The sequence below is a fragment of the Trachypithecus francoisi genome, unplaced genomic scaffold (assembly GCF_009764315.1).
Source record: "Trachypithecus francoisi isolate TF-2019V2 unplaced genomic scaffold, Tfra_2.0 Lachesis_group12, whole genome shotgun sequence".
NCBI lineage: Eukaryota > Metazoa > Chordata > Mammalia > Primates > Cercopithecidae > Trachypithecus > Trachypithecus francoisi.
This window is the reverse complement of record NW_022681457.1, coordinates 114655624-114671989: the sequence shown is the minus strand read 5'-3', so window position 1 is coordinate 114671989 and position 16366 is coordinate 114655624. Positions and strand designations below refer to the sequence as shown.

Genomic DNA, 16366 nt, shown 5'->3' with positions numbered 1-16366 from the left:
GAAAAGTAACAGATGAGCTAACTTCATGATCAGCCCTGGAGCCTGGCGTCCAAGACGACTCCTCACCCCCCACCCCACACTACCATATGGCCACATTACAGAGTCCTTCCCCTGGGGGCCTTACCTGCTTCTGGAAATTGACTTCAGGCAAACAGGTGCTCAACTGTGAGGGGAGGGCTGTGGTCGGGCAGAAGTAGGAAGGTGCCGCCCTGCGGAAACACACAACACGGGTCATGGGAGGAGTCAGAAGGGCCCAGGCAGCTGCCAGGGCTTGGTCTGGAGCACACGCCCCACGCTGAGGATGCACAACTGCTGGCGGGAAGCTCGTGGAGCCGGGCTCTGCTGCGGTCCCGAAATACCTGTGTGTCTGGCAAGCCCAGGAAACCCGTACCCACGCCTCTGGGATAAATAAGGTGCTGACGGCAGCTCAGCTGGCCTGGCATTTCCGGCCGAAGCAGGTCAGTCTGCTCAACACCACACACCCTGCTCCCCTTGGCTTAGTCACCAAGTCTGATTGAGATGCTGTGTTCAGAGACACTGTGGACCAGAATGCATCACTCCAGGACAGCTGATGCCCAAGTCCCGCACCTGCACGACAGAATGCCCCACCTACCAAATCTAACATGACAAGCAAGGCACAGGTAGCTCAGCACCCCGCAGCCTCTGTGCTCAGTGCATGTATATGTGTCTGTGTGCTTGGTGAACACCTACAGTTGTGTACATAAACATCAACGAACACAGACACATGCTAGAAACACACGAAAAGCACAGTTGCAGCTTGTTCGCAGACGTACAGCCTAGCCGCGTGTCTACATGGCCCCAGTACACCTCTGGCAGGAATTTGAGAACACTGCCTTCTTTCCTTCTGCCTCCCACACACGAGCTCATCGTTCAGGTCACCTGCACAGGTTAATGGAGCAGGAGCGTGGACTGCTGAGGGGGCGGAGACACAGGAGAAGCAGGAGGCTGTGAGGGGGCAATGGGAGCCTTACCCACCCACTCCAGCTGTGCCACCTGCTCTGCTGGGGTGCAAGACCCAGTGCCTTGCATCTCCGAGGCACATTTCAATCATCCCAATGAATGGTGAGGGCACAGGTCTGTGGTTATATATTAATGTGGTAGACAACCACATGTTCTGTAAAAAATGGGTACTTTGGAAACCATCATTCTTAGCAAACTATCACAAGAAGAGAAAACCAAACACCGCATGTTCTCACTCATAGGTGGGAACTGAACAATGAGATCACTTGGACTCGGGAAGGGGAACATCACACACTGGGGCCTATCAGGGGGAGGGGGGAGGAGGGAGGGATTGCATTGGGGAGTTATACATGATATAAACGTTATGCACATGTACCCTAGAACTTAAAGTATAATAAAAAAATAAATAAATAAATAAATAATAATTAAAAAAAAAAAAAAGGGTACTTTTGCCGGGCGTGGTGGCTCACGCCTGTAATCCCAGCACTTTGGCAGGCTGAGACGGGTGGATCACAAGGTCAGGCGTTCGAGACCAGCCTGGCCAACACAGTGAAACCCTGTATCTACTAAAAATACAAAAAATTAGCCGGGTGTGGTGGCGGGCGCCTGTAATCCCAGCTACTTGGGAGGCTGAGGCAGGACAATCGGTTGAACCCGGGAGGCAGAGGTTGCAGTGAGCTGACATCATGCCACTGCACTCCAGCCTGGGGAACAGTGTGAGACTCCATCTCAAAAAAATAAAAAAGTGGGTGCTTTTACACCCACTTTTACTAACCACTCTTCTACAACCACAGCGCTCTCAGCTGTCAGCCTTGTAGTGGGGGAAAGGTTGCCAGAGAACACGTTGAGAAACTGGTTCTGAGAGAGGTGCGGGGCCAGTGACAGCTTGGAAACCACTGTCTTCAATGAATTCTGAAAAGAAAGTTGTTCGATGACCCAAGGTGCTGAGGAAGATGTGTTTTCCATAGAAAGCGAGATTTCAAAAGCCTCCCCTAAAGTCAGACATCGCTGTAAACCTCTGACTCTCTGTTCTCTGTGTCCCTTTAACCAGCAATGGCCCTGGGATAGAAAAGCTGTCACTCACCACTGCCACCCCCTCCACCATCAGACTAACCCTACAGGAACAGGCCATTTATAGCAATTAATTGCTCTTTTATTCCTCTAGATATCAAAGCACCAAAATACCAAGGAACCCTGGCGAACTTTCCACCCAAGTCCCCACATTCTTTCAAAAAGAGATGAAAAGAGAATCTTCCTCTACTTCTGAAGGGCTTTAATTTCCTCTACTACCACAACAGCCAATTATCACTCCTGTCTACAGGGCTCAGACCCTTCCAAGAAGCAGAGGGGAACACTGTATTCCTGACTTCAAGGGAAGGGGTCAAAGGACAGGGACTATCCAAGGATTCACGGACAGCTGTTCTATTTGTCATTTAATTTTTATTTTTTGCTAACCAAACAGCAGCATATTTGCCATTTTAAAAATTTTATTTATTTATTTATTTTTCACTTTAAGTTCCAGGATACCTGTGCAGAATGTGCAGGTCACACAGGTATGTATACATGTGCCAAGGCAGTTTGGGTACCTATCAACCTGTCACCTAGGTTTTAAGCTTTGCATGCATTAGGTATTTGTCTCAATGCTCTCCCTCCCCTTGCCCCCAGGCCCCCAACAGGCCCTGGTATGTGCTGTCCCCTCCCTGTGTCCATGTGTTATTGTTCAACTTCCACTTATGAGTGAGAATATATAATGTTTGGTTTTCTGTTCCTGTGTTAGTTTGCCGAGAATGATGGCTTCCAGCTTCATCCATGTCCCTGGAAAGGACACGATCTCATTCTTTTTTATGGCTGCACAGTATTCCATGGTGTATATGTGCCACATTCTTTATCCAGTCCATCATTGATAGGCATTTGGGTTGGTTCCAAGTCTTTGCTATTGTAAATAGTGCTGCAATAAACATAAGTATGCATATGTCTTTATAGCTGAATGATTTATAATCCTTTGGGTGTATACTCAGTAATGGGATTGCTGGGTCCAGTGGTATTTCTGGTTCTAGATCCTTGAGGAATCGCCACACTGTCTTCCACAGTGGTTAAACTAATTCATGCTACTACCAACAGTGTGAAAGCGTTCCTATTTCTCCACAGCCTCGCCAGCATCTACTGCTTCCTGACTTTTTTTTTTTTTTTTGAGACGGAGTCTCGCTCTGCCGCTCAGGCTGGAGTGCTGTGGCCAGATCTCAGCTCACTGCAAGCTCCGCCTCCCGGGTTCACGCCATTCTCCTGCCTCAGCCTCCCAAGTAGCTGGGACTACAGGCGCCCGCCACCTCGCCCGGCTAGTTTTTTTGTATTTTTTAGTAGAGACGGGGTTTCACCGTGTTAGCCAGGATGGTCTCGATCTCCTGACCTCGTGATCCGCCCGTCTCGGCCTCCCAAAGTGCTGGGATTACAGGCTTGAGCCACCGCGCCCGGCCTGCTTCCTGACTTTTTAATAATCACCTATGTTTGTCATTTTTATAGTCAGGTCAATGTTCCCAGTTTACAGAGGAATAAACTGAGGCTCAAGGCCCGTGTAAGACAGTAAGCACGCTCCAATAGCTGGATTCAGTTTTCAGTTCTGCTCTGCCACTGATTGGTTGTGTAAAGCAAGGCCAGTGACTGCTCTTCTGTGCACTTCATTTCATCACCTGTAGAAAGGCGATAGATCGTCACCTCTACCACGTCTTCCCTCAGTGAAGGTGAGATAGGGCTGGCTTCACGGGCCTGAGGCCTGGACAGTCACACAGGGCCTGCATTCAGGAGGGCCCCATGCTTGGTTTACTGTTCTGCTCTCATCGTCTTGAAATTCTTTTTTTTTTTTTTCTTTTGAGAGAGAGGGTCTTGCTCTGTTTCCCCAGCCACAGTACAGTGGTGCAATCATGGCTCACTGCAGCCTTGAACTCCCTGGCTCAAGCAATCCACCCATCTCAGCCTCCTGCATGGCTGAACCACAGGCACGCACCACCATACCCAGCTAATTTTTACATTTTTTATAGTGACAGGTTCTCATTATGTTGCCTAGGGTGGTCTCGAACTCCTGGGCTCAAGCAATCCTCCCACCTCGGCCTCCCATTACAGGCATGAGCCACCACACCCAGCCTTGAATTTTTTTCCCCCCCGAGAACAGAGTTTCGCTCTTATTGCCCAGGCTGGAGTGCAATGGCACGATCTGAGCTCACTGCAACCTCCGCCTCCCGGGTTCAAGCGATTCTCCTGCCTCAGCCTCCCGAGTAGCTGGGATTACAGGTGCCTGCCACCATGCCTGGCTATTTTTTGTATTTTAAGTAGAGAGGGATTTCACCATGTTGGCCAGGCTAGTCTCAAACTCCTGACCTCAGGTGATCTGCCCACCTCAGTCTCCCAAAGTGCTGGGATTACAGGCGTGAGCCACCATGCTGGGCCCTGGCCTTGAAATTTTTAATCATTTCTGAACAAGGGGGCTTGCACTGAGCCCTGCAAATGATACAGCTGGTCCAGAATGAGAAAAAGGTCAAGATGCTTCTCAAACTGCCAAGGGTCCCACAACCTTAAGTAGACACTAACAGGACTCAAGAAGGATTTACTGAAACTTTTCTAGGTACACACTGCCCTGAACCAGGCTTGGGGAGCACAAGGTACAGAACTGGGGCGGTGACACTGAACCTGCATTCCAGGAGTTGACTGAGTGGCTGAGGAAACCACATAACACAAGGCAAAGAGAAAACCACACAAATAATACATGATAATGAGCCAAAAAGGTCTGTTAGGTCAAGATACAAACCCTCCTAGAGTGCTAACCACGTATCATGTACTGTGCCAAGTATCTGCCCCTGAGGAAAGAAGACCCAGGGCCTTAAGCCAGCATAGTAAGTGGCAGAGCAAAGGGGTCTAGTAAGCTCTGCAAGACGGCAGGGGAGAGGCTGGCTGCCGACCGCCCTGGGGAGAAGTCACTGGAGCTGGGCCTTGAAGGAGGAACAGGAGTTGCTGGTAGAGGGAAAGGGGAAGGCACAAGACACAGAAGTTCAGTGAACAATTACTGAACATCTATTCTAAGGCAGGCATTGAGAATACACAGGTGAGCAAAACAGCCATGGCTCACATGTGATGAGGGGCTTCCAGTGAGCAGGGAGACAGACACCAATTAAGTCTCCCAGATCAATGATCTCAGACACCGAGACAAAGAAAATGAAGGTTAAGTTTGAGTCGCCTTGGGGATGTGCGGCTGGGAGCCCGGAGGAGGAGAAGGAGTTGGTAGGGGTGGCATACACGTAGGAAGGCCCGAAGCAGGAAGATATGTGGCTTAGGCCAAGTTAGAGCTGGACCACAGGGGCACTCAGGGGCAGGGGAAGAGGTGTTTCAGCAGAAGGAAGTCAAGCTTCAGCTTGAAAAGACCACTGTGGGGCCAGGTGCGGTGGCTCAAGCCTGTAATCCCAGCATTTGGGAGGCCGAGGCAGGTGGATCACGAGGTCAGGAGATCGAGACCATCCTGGCTAACACGGTGAAACCCCGTCTCTACTAAAAATACAAAAAATTAGCCTGGCGTGGTGGTGGGCACCTGTAGTCCCAGCTACTCGGGAGGCGGAGGCAGGAGAATGGCGTGAACCCGAGAGGCGGAGCTCGCAGTGAGCTGAGATCGCGCCACTGCACCCCAGCCTGGGAGACAGTGCGAGACTCCGTCTCAGAAAAGAAAGAAAGAAAAGAAAGAAGGCCGGGCGCGGTGGCTCAAGCCTGTAATCCCAGCACTTTGGGAGGCCGAGACGGGTGGATCACGAGGTCAGGAGATCGAGACCATCCTGGCTAACACGGTGAAACACCATTTCTACTAAAATATACAAAAAACTAGCCGGGCGAGGTGGCGCGTGCCTGTAGTTCCAGCTACTCGGGAGACTGAGGCAGGAGAATGACGTAAACCTGGGAGGCGGAGCTTGTAGTGAGCTGAGATCCGGCCACTGCACTCCAGCCTGCGGGACAGAGCGAGACTCTGTCTCAAAAAAATAAAATAACATAAAGAAAAGAAAGAAAGGAAAGAAAGGAAGGAAAGAAAGTAAAGAAATAAAGGAAGAAAGGAAGGAAAGAAAGGAAGGAAAGGAAGGAAAGAAAGGAAAGAAAGAAAAGCCCACTGTGGCCAAGGCATGGAGAAGAGGCTAGGGTGGAGCAGCGGGGAGCAGGAGGCGAGCAGGAGCAACCAGGCAGGGGCTTGGCTGGGTAGAGAAGGGCCAGGAGGAGTGTAAGAGTGCTGTGGCTGTGGCTGTGGCTGTGGGGAGAGGCCTGGCACATGCCCAGGGTGAGGCCCCGAAGGACAGGTTGGACAGCTGGGACTGAGAAGCCCTGGAGGCACAAAAGCAGAGGAATGGCAAAAGTCCATGTGCCCTCGGGCTCAAGTCAGCACTACGGTGAACATCTGCAGCAGGCTCGGGGGCCAGAATCGAAACACGGTGACAAGCTAGTTCCAGGAAACATCAGGGGCACTTCTGGGGGCTACATGGCCTGGAGTGAGAATGGGGGGCCTCAGGAAGAAAACACGTGTGAGGCAGCCACAGGGCATGGGGCACCTTCTGTGGGCACACAGAGCCAGAGCGGTCAGGAACAACGGGTACCTGGGTGGCAGCAGCGAGACAGCACAGGAGGGTAGGTCAGGGACCAGGGGAAGCCTCTCTCTGGCAGGAAGTCCAATCTGCCAAGCAGGGGGCATCGGGCCCTGGTCAGGAGATGACTTGGGCAGAGTGGTCTCCCAAGAAGACCGGAGTCTGGGAGGATGCATGTGAAGCCCTGTGTGAGGTATGTGGGAGGGCAGGTGGGGCACCACAGGCAGGACCTCACGAGCCCAGGTGCAGGGCAGAGAGGGAGGAAGAACAGTGAGAGCTGCTCCCAAGAGGCAGGAACCAGTGGGTTTTCTAAGAAGGAGGCAGAGCAGGGCAGGGGAGAGGTCCACCTGCCCCACCCCATGGGCCTTGTCCACTCAGGCCCCACAGGCTCCTGTCCCCATCACAGCCCTCACTAAGCATGGGACTGCCCCCCAGGCACATGCTTCAACAGCACAGGGGCTGCTTCAGTAGCTGTAATAACCCCTTGCCAGCCTGAACCAGCACCTGGTGTGTGGCATGGCAGGCCCGCAAGGACAGCAGGGAGGATGAGCGGCTTCTGCCCTTCTTCCTCTGCCTAGAGACCCCTTCCCTCCCTCCTCATGGTCCTCCTGGAACTTAGTACTCACCCAGTGCTGTCACCATTATCAAGTCCCTGCAAGGGGGAAAGGAAGGGCAGAATCTTGCCTGTCCTTGCCTGGGTGCCCTGGCCCCCACTTGCTCTGCCTGAGAGCTGTGGTCAGCTTCAGGGGAGTCTTAACCTCGGCTTTGCCTCCTCCAGGTGGGTCGGCTGACTGAATGGTGCAGGGGGAGCTCAGGGGAGGTCACCACCAGAAAAGTCAAGGAGGAAGAAGGTGGGGAGAGGGGAGTCTGAAGATGCTGTGGGCGGGAGGGAGGGAATCCATGGGGAAGGAGGAGGAGGGCAGGGAGCAGAGGAAGGGGAGAGGGAGGCAGAGGCACAGAAAAGGCTCCTGTGGGAAGGGGGAAGGCACCTGGGCCAGCAGATTGCCTGTGGTTGGGCCTGTAGGCACAGCAGGGGTGCAAGGGACCCAACAGCTGCTGGGCAGTGAGCAGGGGCGATGGGACTGGGCCAGAGGCGAGGACCAGCTAAGCTCAGTTAACTGGATGCCCTCTCCTGGGAATGGCTCCAGGCACACTCCCCAGCCCACAGCAGGGAGGGAGAGATCAGCCAGCAGCCAGCCAGGCTTTCAGGGGCCATGGCAGCCCTTGGGGCAGAGCACCACTGTAGGCCACACAGCTCAAGGGAGGAGGGAAGACGGCCAGGCCTTAATCCCCGAGAGTTGCCCAGTCCCAGGCCTCCACCAGAAATCAGGATCTGAAAGGAAGACTCAGGCTGCCCAGAGCCACCCAGACCCACAGGCAAAGCTTTTATCTAACACGTCAAGTCCAGGACAAGGTGTGGGAGCCAAGGAGGCCTGGTCACTGGTTCAGAGTCAGCTGCCCAAGGAACCCTGAGGAAGAGGAAGGTGCCGTCGTGGGAGGATGAGGAGCATTTTCTATGAACTGGAATATATCAGAGAAAAACTACCCCAAATGCCTATGTACATCCTAGAGAGAGGGGAGGGCAGACAATAAAACACGAGTGACGGGGAAATCCTTAGCACACAGGAAAAAGACAGGGGCTGGGGCCAACCAGTGGGAGAGTGGGAACAGGAGTGTGGGGGTGAGCGACAGGCCCTTACAGAGCAAAGACAGGAAGACAGTGAGGGAGGGAGTCTGGGAGCAGAGCTGGACTGAGGCCCTGTGGTGGGGGCACAGGGGCGGCTGGAGGCCAGCACTGGGGTGGTGCTGCAGGGGAACAGGCCCAAGCAGTGGAGGGGGGACAGGGCCTATGTTACAAGGGTAGCTGGGAGCTGGGAGCAGAAGAATGGCTGGTCTGACTCAGGGTCCAGCAGGATGACCTGAATGGAGATAGGCCCAGGGCCAGAGCAGAGGCTGTGGCAGGAATCCAGGCAGATCTGCTGGTGTCTCAGGTGAGGGAGCAGCAGCAGAGGGTGAGGGTTCAAGGTGGCCAGCTGGGGACTTGTGGCACAGGCAGACAAGAGGATCACCAGGGAGCGCACTGTGGGGTGTGGGGGCAATGGTGGCGGCTCCCGGGTTTTCAGGCTAAGTGGCTGAAGGTCGACATTCCTATCAACCGAGCTGGGGAGAAGGAGGTGGAACAATTTTGGGGGACAATCACGAGCCGAATTTTAGACTTTGAGAGGTTTTTCCGTCTCTGAGCCTTGGTTTCCTTTTCTGTAGAAAGGGGATGATAACAGCACCTACCTCAAAGGGCAGGTTTGAAAATGAGATAACATACAAAGAAAGCACTTGAAGCCTGGGCACACAGGGAGACTCTGTCTCTACAAAAAATACAAAAGCTAGCTAGATGCGGTGGCGTGCACTTGCAGTCAGTTATTCCGGAGGCTGAGGTGGGAAGATCACTTTAGCCTGGGAGGTCAAGGCTGCAGTGAGCAGTGATCGTGCCACTGAACTCCAGTCTAGGTAACAGAGCAGACCCTGGCTCTTAAAAAAAAAAAAAAAAAAAAAAAGCAAAAAAGAGGCCAGGTGCGATGGCTCACGCCTGTAATGCCAGCACTTTGGGAGGCCGAGGTGGGTGGATCACCTGAGATTGGGAGTTCGAGACCAGCCTGACCAACATGGACAAACCCTGTCTCTACTAAAAATACAAAATTAGCCCGGCATGATAGTGCATTCCTGTAATCCCAGCTACTTGGGAGGCTGAGGCAGGAGAATCGCTTGAATCCGGGAGGCAGAGGTTGTGGTGAGCCAAGACTGTGCCACTGTACTCCAGCTTGGGCAACAAGAGTGAAACTCCATCTCAGAGAGAAAAAAAAAAAAAAGCCACTTGGCCCAGTGCCTGGTATACAGCAAGGGCTCAATAAATTCTAGTTACCATACTAATAAGATGAGAAGATGACACAGACCATGTAAGTAAATGCTTTTTGTTGCAGGATGGCGATGGGAGTAAAAATAAACAGTAATAATTCAAAGGCTTTTTTTTTTTTTTTTTTAAGATGGAGTCTCGCTCGGTTGCCCAGGCTGGAGTACAGTGGCACAATCTCGGCTCACTGCAAGTTCCGCCTCCTGGGTTCATGCCATTCTCCTGCCTCAGCCTCCCGAGTAGCTGGGACTACAGGTGCCCACAACCACGCCCAGCTAATTTTTTGTATTTTTTAGTAGAGACGGGGTTTCAAGGTGTTAGGATGGTCTCCATCTCCTGACCTCGTGATCTGCCCGCCTTGACCTCCCAAAGTGCTGGGATTACAGGCGTGAGTCACTGCAACTGGCCACAAAGGCTTTTAATACCCTCAGCTTCTTGTCTCTTCTCTCCCAGCTGCCCGTCAGTCCCCAGCTGGCTCAGAGGAATGATAAGGGATGGAGAGCCAGGAGGGGACCTTGCTTCCACAGTCCGAGGGCTGCCCCGAATCACTGGGGGGGCTGGGGGGGGGGGGACACTTCTCAGCAGGGTGCCGCTGACATTTCAGACTGGGTGCATTGTTGCTGGAGGGCTGTCTGCACATTGTAGAAGCTGACAGGCATTCCTGGCCTCCACCCACTAGATGCCAGTAGCAGCAGCCCCTCCAGTTGTGACAATCAAACATCTCTTCTGACGTTGCCGTGTGTCCCATGGGGGACAAAATCGCCAGGTTGAGAGCACTGCTTTAAAGAAGTAACTGACACGTGCTCTGGCTTACTCTGTGCCTTGCACCATTTGCAACTCTCAGGTAAGTGACTCATTCAGTCTTTGCCACACATGTCCCTACAGGGCTTTACACATGAGCATGCCACGGTGCACAGCAGTGACATCACTCACCTGTCATCGCCCAGCTAGTCCGTATCAGATCAGGATGGAACCCAGATTGTCCAAGGCCTCAACCACTCTGCCCTGTTGCTCTCCAGTATACAAGCACATGGGTAAAAAGTCACACTGAGCCAGTGACAGGGACAGGAGGCAGAGGTCTGCCACGAAGCTCCTGCTAGAGTCCCACACAAGGTAGCACCTCAGGTCCTCTAGCGACATCAAAAAAGGGAGTGCCAGAGGGAATTTCCACATGCTCCACTCTCAGCAATTAAACTGCAACAACCTCCCAGACTCTCAGGCCTCAGGAGCAACCGCCTTAATTAATAAATTCCACATCACAACCTCCTCCATCCAGAGCCACGCTCAGTATTCCCGAACTGTACTCCACCAGCAGAGCTAGGGCAAAACAGGCCTCCTAGTGAGGTATGGCATTTGCAGGCCACAGCCCCATTCTTAGGGGATAAGCCTGGGGTAGGGAATGTGTCTTGAGGTCACCAACCCCAATTCAAACCTGATGCAAACCTCCTTCCTGCTCCCTGAAGCCAGGTGATACCACCGAAGAACAATAATTACTGTTGTCACCACAGCATTTTCTAAGCCCAGGCACAGAGTGGCAGAGTCAGTCAGCCCTCACAAGCCTGCAAGGTAGGAATTATTCCCATTTTATGGATGACACAACTGAGGCTCAGAGAAGTAACCTGCCTGAGGCCATGGAGTAATAAGTGGTAAGCCTGGATCCAAAGCCGTGCTTTCCCTCTCTCCTAACTGCCCCTTCTGGCTCAGGAGTTGACAGACGCATGATCCATTTTAACTGAAATTAAAAGAAAAATCCGGGCTGGGCCCAGTGGTTAACGCCTGTAATCCCAGCACTTTGGGAGGCAGAGGCGGGCATATCAGGAGGTCAAGAGAGGGCCAACACAGAAAAACCCTGTCTCTACTAAAATTACAAAAATTATCTGGGGATGGTGGCGCACGCCTGTAGTCCCAGCTACTCGAGAGGCTGGGCGGGAGAATTGCTTGAACCCAGGAGGCAGAGGCTGCAGTGAGCTGAGATCTCGCCACTGCACTCCAACCAGGCGATAAGAGCACGACTCCGTCTCAAGAAAAAAAAAAAAAAGAAAAAGAAAAAGAAAAATCCACCTTACAGGAAAAAGAAAAACAGCTCGAGTCCAACCCATTGCCAATCAGAGATCAATTAGAAAATAAGATAAAGCTTACAATGATTATATACCAATACAAATTAATTAATTAATTTTTTTGAGACAGAGTCTCACATTGTCACCCAGGCTGGAGTGCAGTGATGTGATCTCGGCTCACTGCAACCTCTGTCTCCCGGGTTCAAGTGATTCTCCTGCCTCAGCCTCCCAATAGCTGGGATTACAGACACCTGCCACCATACCCAGCTAATTTTTATATTCTTAGTAAAGACAGGGTTTCATCATGTTGGCTAGGCTGGTCTTGGAATCCTGACCTCAAGTGATCCACCTGCCTCGGCCTCCCAAAGTGCTGGGATTACAGGCATGAGCCACCACGCCCGGCTAATTAATTTTAAAAAGAAAATATGGCCTGGGCGCAGTGGCTCATGCCTGTAATCCCAACGCGTTTGGAGGCTGAGGTGGGAGTATCGCTTGAGCCCAGGAGGAGTTTCAGACCAGCCTGGGCAACATGGTGAGACCTCATCTCTATAAAATTAAAAAAAAAAAAAAAAAAAACCGTTGTGCATGGTGTGGTGAGTCTGCAGTCCCAGCTACTGAGGTGAGAGAAGTGCTTGAGCCCAGGAGGTTGAGGCTGCAGTGAGCCAAGATTATGCCACTGTACTCCAACCTGGATGAAAGTGTAAGCAAGACCCTGTCTCTTAAAAAATAAAAAACTGGCCGGGCACGGTGGCTCATGCCTGTAATCCCAGCACCTTGGGAGGCCAAGGTGGGCAGATCACCTGAGGTCAGGAGTTCGAGACCAGCCTAACAAAAATGGTGAAACACCGTCTCTACTAAAAACACAAAATTAGCCAGGCGTGGTGGCACATGCTTGTGATCCCAGCTACTCGGGAGGCTGAGGCAAGAGAATCGCTTGAATCCGGGAGGCGGAGGTTGCGGTGAGCCAAGATCGCGCTATTGCACTCCAGCCTGGGTAACAAGAGCAAAACTCCATCTCATTAAAAAAATAAAAGTGGAGGCCCAGGCACAGTGGCTCACGCCTATAATCCCAGCACTTTGGGAGGCCGAGGCATGCGGCCTGAAAAATACAAAAAATTAGCTGGGTGGGAGGCTCTACTATAAAAAAAAAAAAAATTAGCAGGGTGTGAGGCTGAGGCAGGAGAATCGCTTGAGCCCAGGAGGCAGAGATTGCAGTGAGCCAAAATCGCACTACTGCACTCCAGCCTGGGTGACAGAACAAGACTCCGTCTCAAAAAAAAAAAAGAAAAAAGAAAGAAATGGTAATGTTAAGGGGAAGGGGAGAGGCCTTGCATTTGCATCGCATCCCAAACCTCCCCATATTAGCACAGCCAGCCCTCCTCCAGTGGGAGCAGCCATGAAGCCCAAATGCAGGAGGGCCCTTTCCTCTCTGGCTACAGGTCTGCTGCCGTGGAAGTGATTCTGGAATTCTCAACCGCTTCCCCTCTGCACACTCCGAGCTCACAGTAGCCCGCCTGTACCCTTCACGCAGTGCCACGCATGCTGTTCCAGATCCAGAGCCCTCTGATGAAGGCCCTTTGGGAAGGTTCTGGGAGCATTTAAATCAAATCCACCTGACCTGATTCAATACAGCCTTGCAATGGCCAGAATGCAATGCTGCATCCAGCTGAGCGGCCTACCTACCACAGGAAAGGTACTGACACGGCAACCAGGCTGGGAGGGAGGCACCTGGACGCACTGGGGCATCCTCTTTTCTGTGAAGGGGCTCCTGTTCAGAGCAAGCTCTGCAGACCACCAGCAGGCAAGCCACACACACCAAAGTGCTCCAGCACAGGCACAGACCTGCCTGGAGACGGCTTCCCCAGGACCTGCACGCTGGACAGGAAGCAAAAAGAAAGGGCTCCTTCTGTCCCTCCCACGCACAGAGGCAGGCGGTCAGATCCAAGCTTACCCTCATATTCCCTCTACAGCCATGACTCTCAATGGGGGTGATTCTGCCCCACGGCAGAAATGTGGCAATATCTGGAGACATTTTTGATTGTCACGACTAGTAGGATCCTGCTGGGTAGAGGCCAGGATCAGTTCCCACTACCAATAATTATCCAGTCCCACGTCCGGAGAGCTGAGGGTAAGAAACCCTGCTAGGCGGTCGTCTCGGAGCTGCCGATTGCACCAGGTTCCCTCCACATCTCTGGGCCTCTCCATCTGCTATGCTTTCCACTCAGAACTTCCTTCCCTCCCTGATTGCTGAGACCAAGCCTCACGGACTGTTCTCTGCTCTGCAACACCTTTTCTGGGCTGCCTCGAGGACTGTGTCTGCACATCCACCTGCATTTCCTCCTCCCGCATCCCTGCCCCAACACTGCACCTCGATATCTGAGAAATTTTCACCACCAGACTGGAAGCTCTCTGAGGAAGACCGGTAGTGGTTTTAAGGCCTTTATAGGCCCCAGGGAACCTTATTCTCAGAAAAATACTAAAACTAACCCACATCTCTTATTAAATGTAATCCTCACATAACTCACAAGAGTAGAGGGAGTGACATATTTTTTTCCCACATCGCCAATATTTTGTGGACCCTGGAAAAACTTGTAAGGCTCTGTACTGAAGAATCTGGACAGGTGAGACACCACTGCTAGCCACAACTGGGGCTCTTCAAGTGCTGGAGTGAATGGGAACCATGAAGGAAGTGCCCCCAGCCTTTGAATGTCCTCACTTCAGATAATCCTAACACACCAAGGAGTTGGAGGAACCTGCATGTTCCTATAACTGGATTGGCATAAGGCATCTGTTTACATCTTCTGGTTCAAAACATTTATCCTTGTGATTCTGGCCCAGATCTCGCTGTCTTCTCTAGTCCTGAACTGAGTGAAACCCACCTTTTTACAGAGAGGCAAGAGTACCTGGCAGGCTCGCTCTGACAGCCTCTTGTAATTCAGCTGAAAACAATGCAAACAGGAAGGCAAGTGGAGCCTGAGGAAGTTTTCTTGGCTGCCCCAGAACACTCAGGATCCTGGGCTATGACCTCAAGCTCTATAGTTCTAACCAAGGTGACGTGCTGGTGGAGGTTTTCTCTCTGCACAGTGGGGGAACAAGGATAGAAGGAAAGAAAGGCATCTTTCAGCTTAATTTTAAAAGAGATTCTTTTTTCTTCCCAGAGAACAGCTGGAGCTCTGGAACCTAGCCAAGTCAGAGCCTGAGACCTGAAGTCAGGAACCAGCACGCCTACAAAATCCAGCCACGGATCTTCCTTTAATTCAGTCTGACTCATGACCTCCAGCCTCTGGCAGGTTCCAGAGGGGTTACTAATGCAGAATCCAGAGTCTTTGTCTATTTATAAGCCGATAGAAGGGCTAGAATCCTAGCTCTTGAGTGGGTACAAGCACCCCCTCACTCCTGGGTATGAGGTCTCCCAGGCCTGACTGACCTTCCCCAAGGGCTGTGCACCTGACAGAAAGCTTCCTGAGCAAAGGCATCAAAAGATCATCTGTGTAAACTGGAGGTAGAGGAACCCTTTTTCTCTCCTGGGACACCAGAGAGGTCCCCAGCAAGCTGATGAAGTCCCTAAAGGGCAAATTAATTTGCATTTCTGTCAGTCTTCTTAGAGACTTAGAGGAGAGGGAAAGGGACCACTTCTAGACCTGGTAATTCTAGGGATGGAGCCTGGCCCAGAGGTTCTGGAGAGCATGGGTCACCTCCAGAGAGCACAATCAGATTGGAAATTTCGACCTATGGAAGCTCCCTCAACCCCACTGTCAAAAGCTATGGCAGCTCAGCCGGGTGTGGTGGTTCACATCTGTAATCCCAACACTCTGGGAGGCCAAGGAGGGCAGATCACAAGGTCAGGAGATTGAGACCATCTTGGCTAACACGGTGAAACTCCGTCTCTACTAAAAATACAAAAAAAAATTAGCTGGGCGTGCTGGCAGGCGCCTGTAGTCCCAGCTACTCGGGAGGCTGAGGCAGGAGAATGGTGTGAACCCAGGAGGCAGAGCTTGCAGTGAGCCGAGATTGTGCCACTGTACTCCAGCCTGGGAGACAGAGCGAGACTCCATCTAAAAAAAAAAAAAAGCTATGCCAGCTCTTTGCATGGTCACAGCTTAAAATTTTAATTACATTGGGACATTTGATTTGATACAGTGCTATTTTTGGTAGGGGGGCGGGCACTCACGTTTCGCCACAAGGTACATAAGGTCCCTTCACTCTGAACCACACTGGCATGTTCACGCCACCCCATTCCCACAAGGACAAGCCTCATCCTCAGAGACAGGTCTGGGCATGGCCCGGCCCTCCCAGTGCCCGAGGGTCACCCAGACCTTCTCAACAGTCACCTCTCTCTCCAGCTCTTCTCCCCTTTCCCCATTCCTTCCATAGCTTTCCCTCATTAAAGCCTCTATAATTGGTTCAAATAAACAAGCTTCCTGAACTGAGTTCACTGCATCCCCTCAGAATCCCAGGGCTGGGAAACCCTCCAGCTTCCTGTGGTGAGGATTAGGTCATTAAATCCATTGGGTGGCTTGTAGGACTGTGCCCCCAGAAGCAGCCCCCTCCTCATCACCCGGCTCTGGGGATGGCCATCCTCGGGACCTGGCTGAGAGACCCCAGATGCAGCCTCCTGGGGGAAACTCCTCCCAATCAAACTCTTAGGAAAATAAGTTTTGCTGGGCACAGTGGCAAACGCCTGTAATCTCAGCACTTTGGGAGACTGAGGTAGGAGAATTGCTTGAGTCCTGGACTTCAAAACCAGCCTGGGCAATATAGCAAGACCCCATCTCTTTAAATTTTTTTTTTTTTTTTTTTTGGAGATGGGGTCTCGCTCT

General features: G+C 52.0%; 1 protein-coding gene across 3 annotated transcripts in view; it reads right to left on the bottom strand.

The window, feature by feature from the left end:
• Positions 1–16366, bottom strand: part of CTNNBIP1 (catenin beta interacting protein 1) — a 66352-nt gene that overhangs the window by 30549 nt on the left and 19437 nt on the right. The window contains exons 1-2 of one of the 3 annotated variants that reach the window (XM_033228448.1): positions 14426–14617; positions 125–209 (exon numbers count right to left, since the gene is read on the bottom strand). The gene's annotated coding sequence lies outside the window, so the exon portion shown is untranslated. Of the gene's footprint in view, positions 1–124; positions 210–14425; positions 14618–16366 lie in introns of those variants that run through there. The other 2 variants (XM_033228447.1, XM_033228449.1) reach the window with 2 other exon arrangements.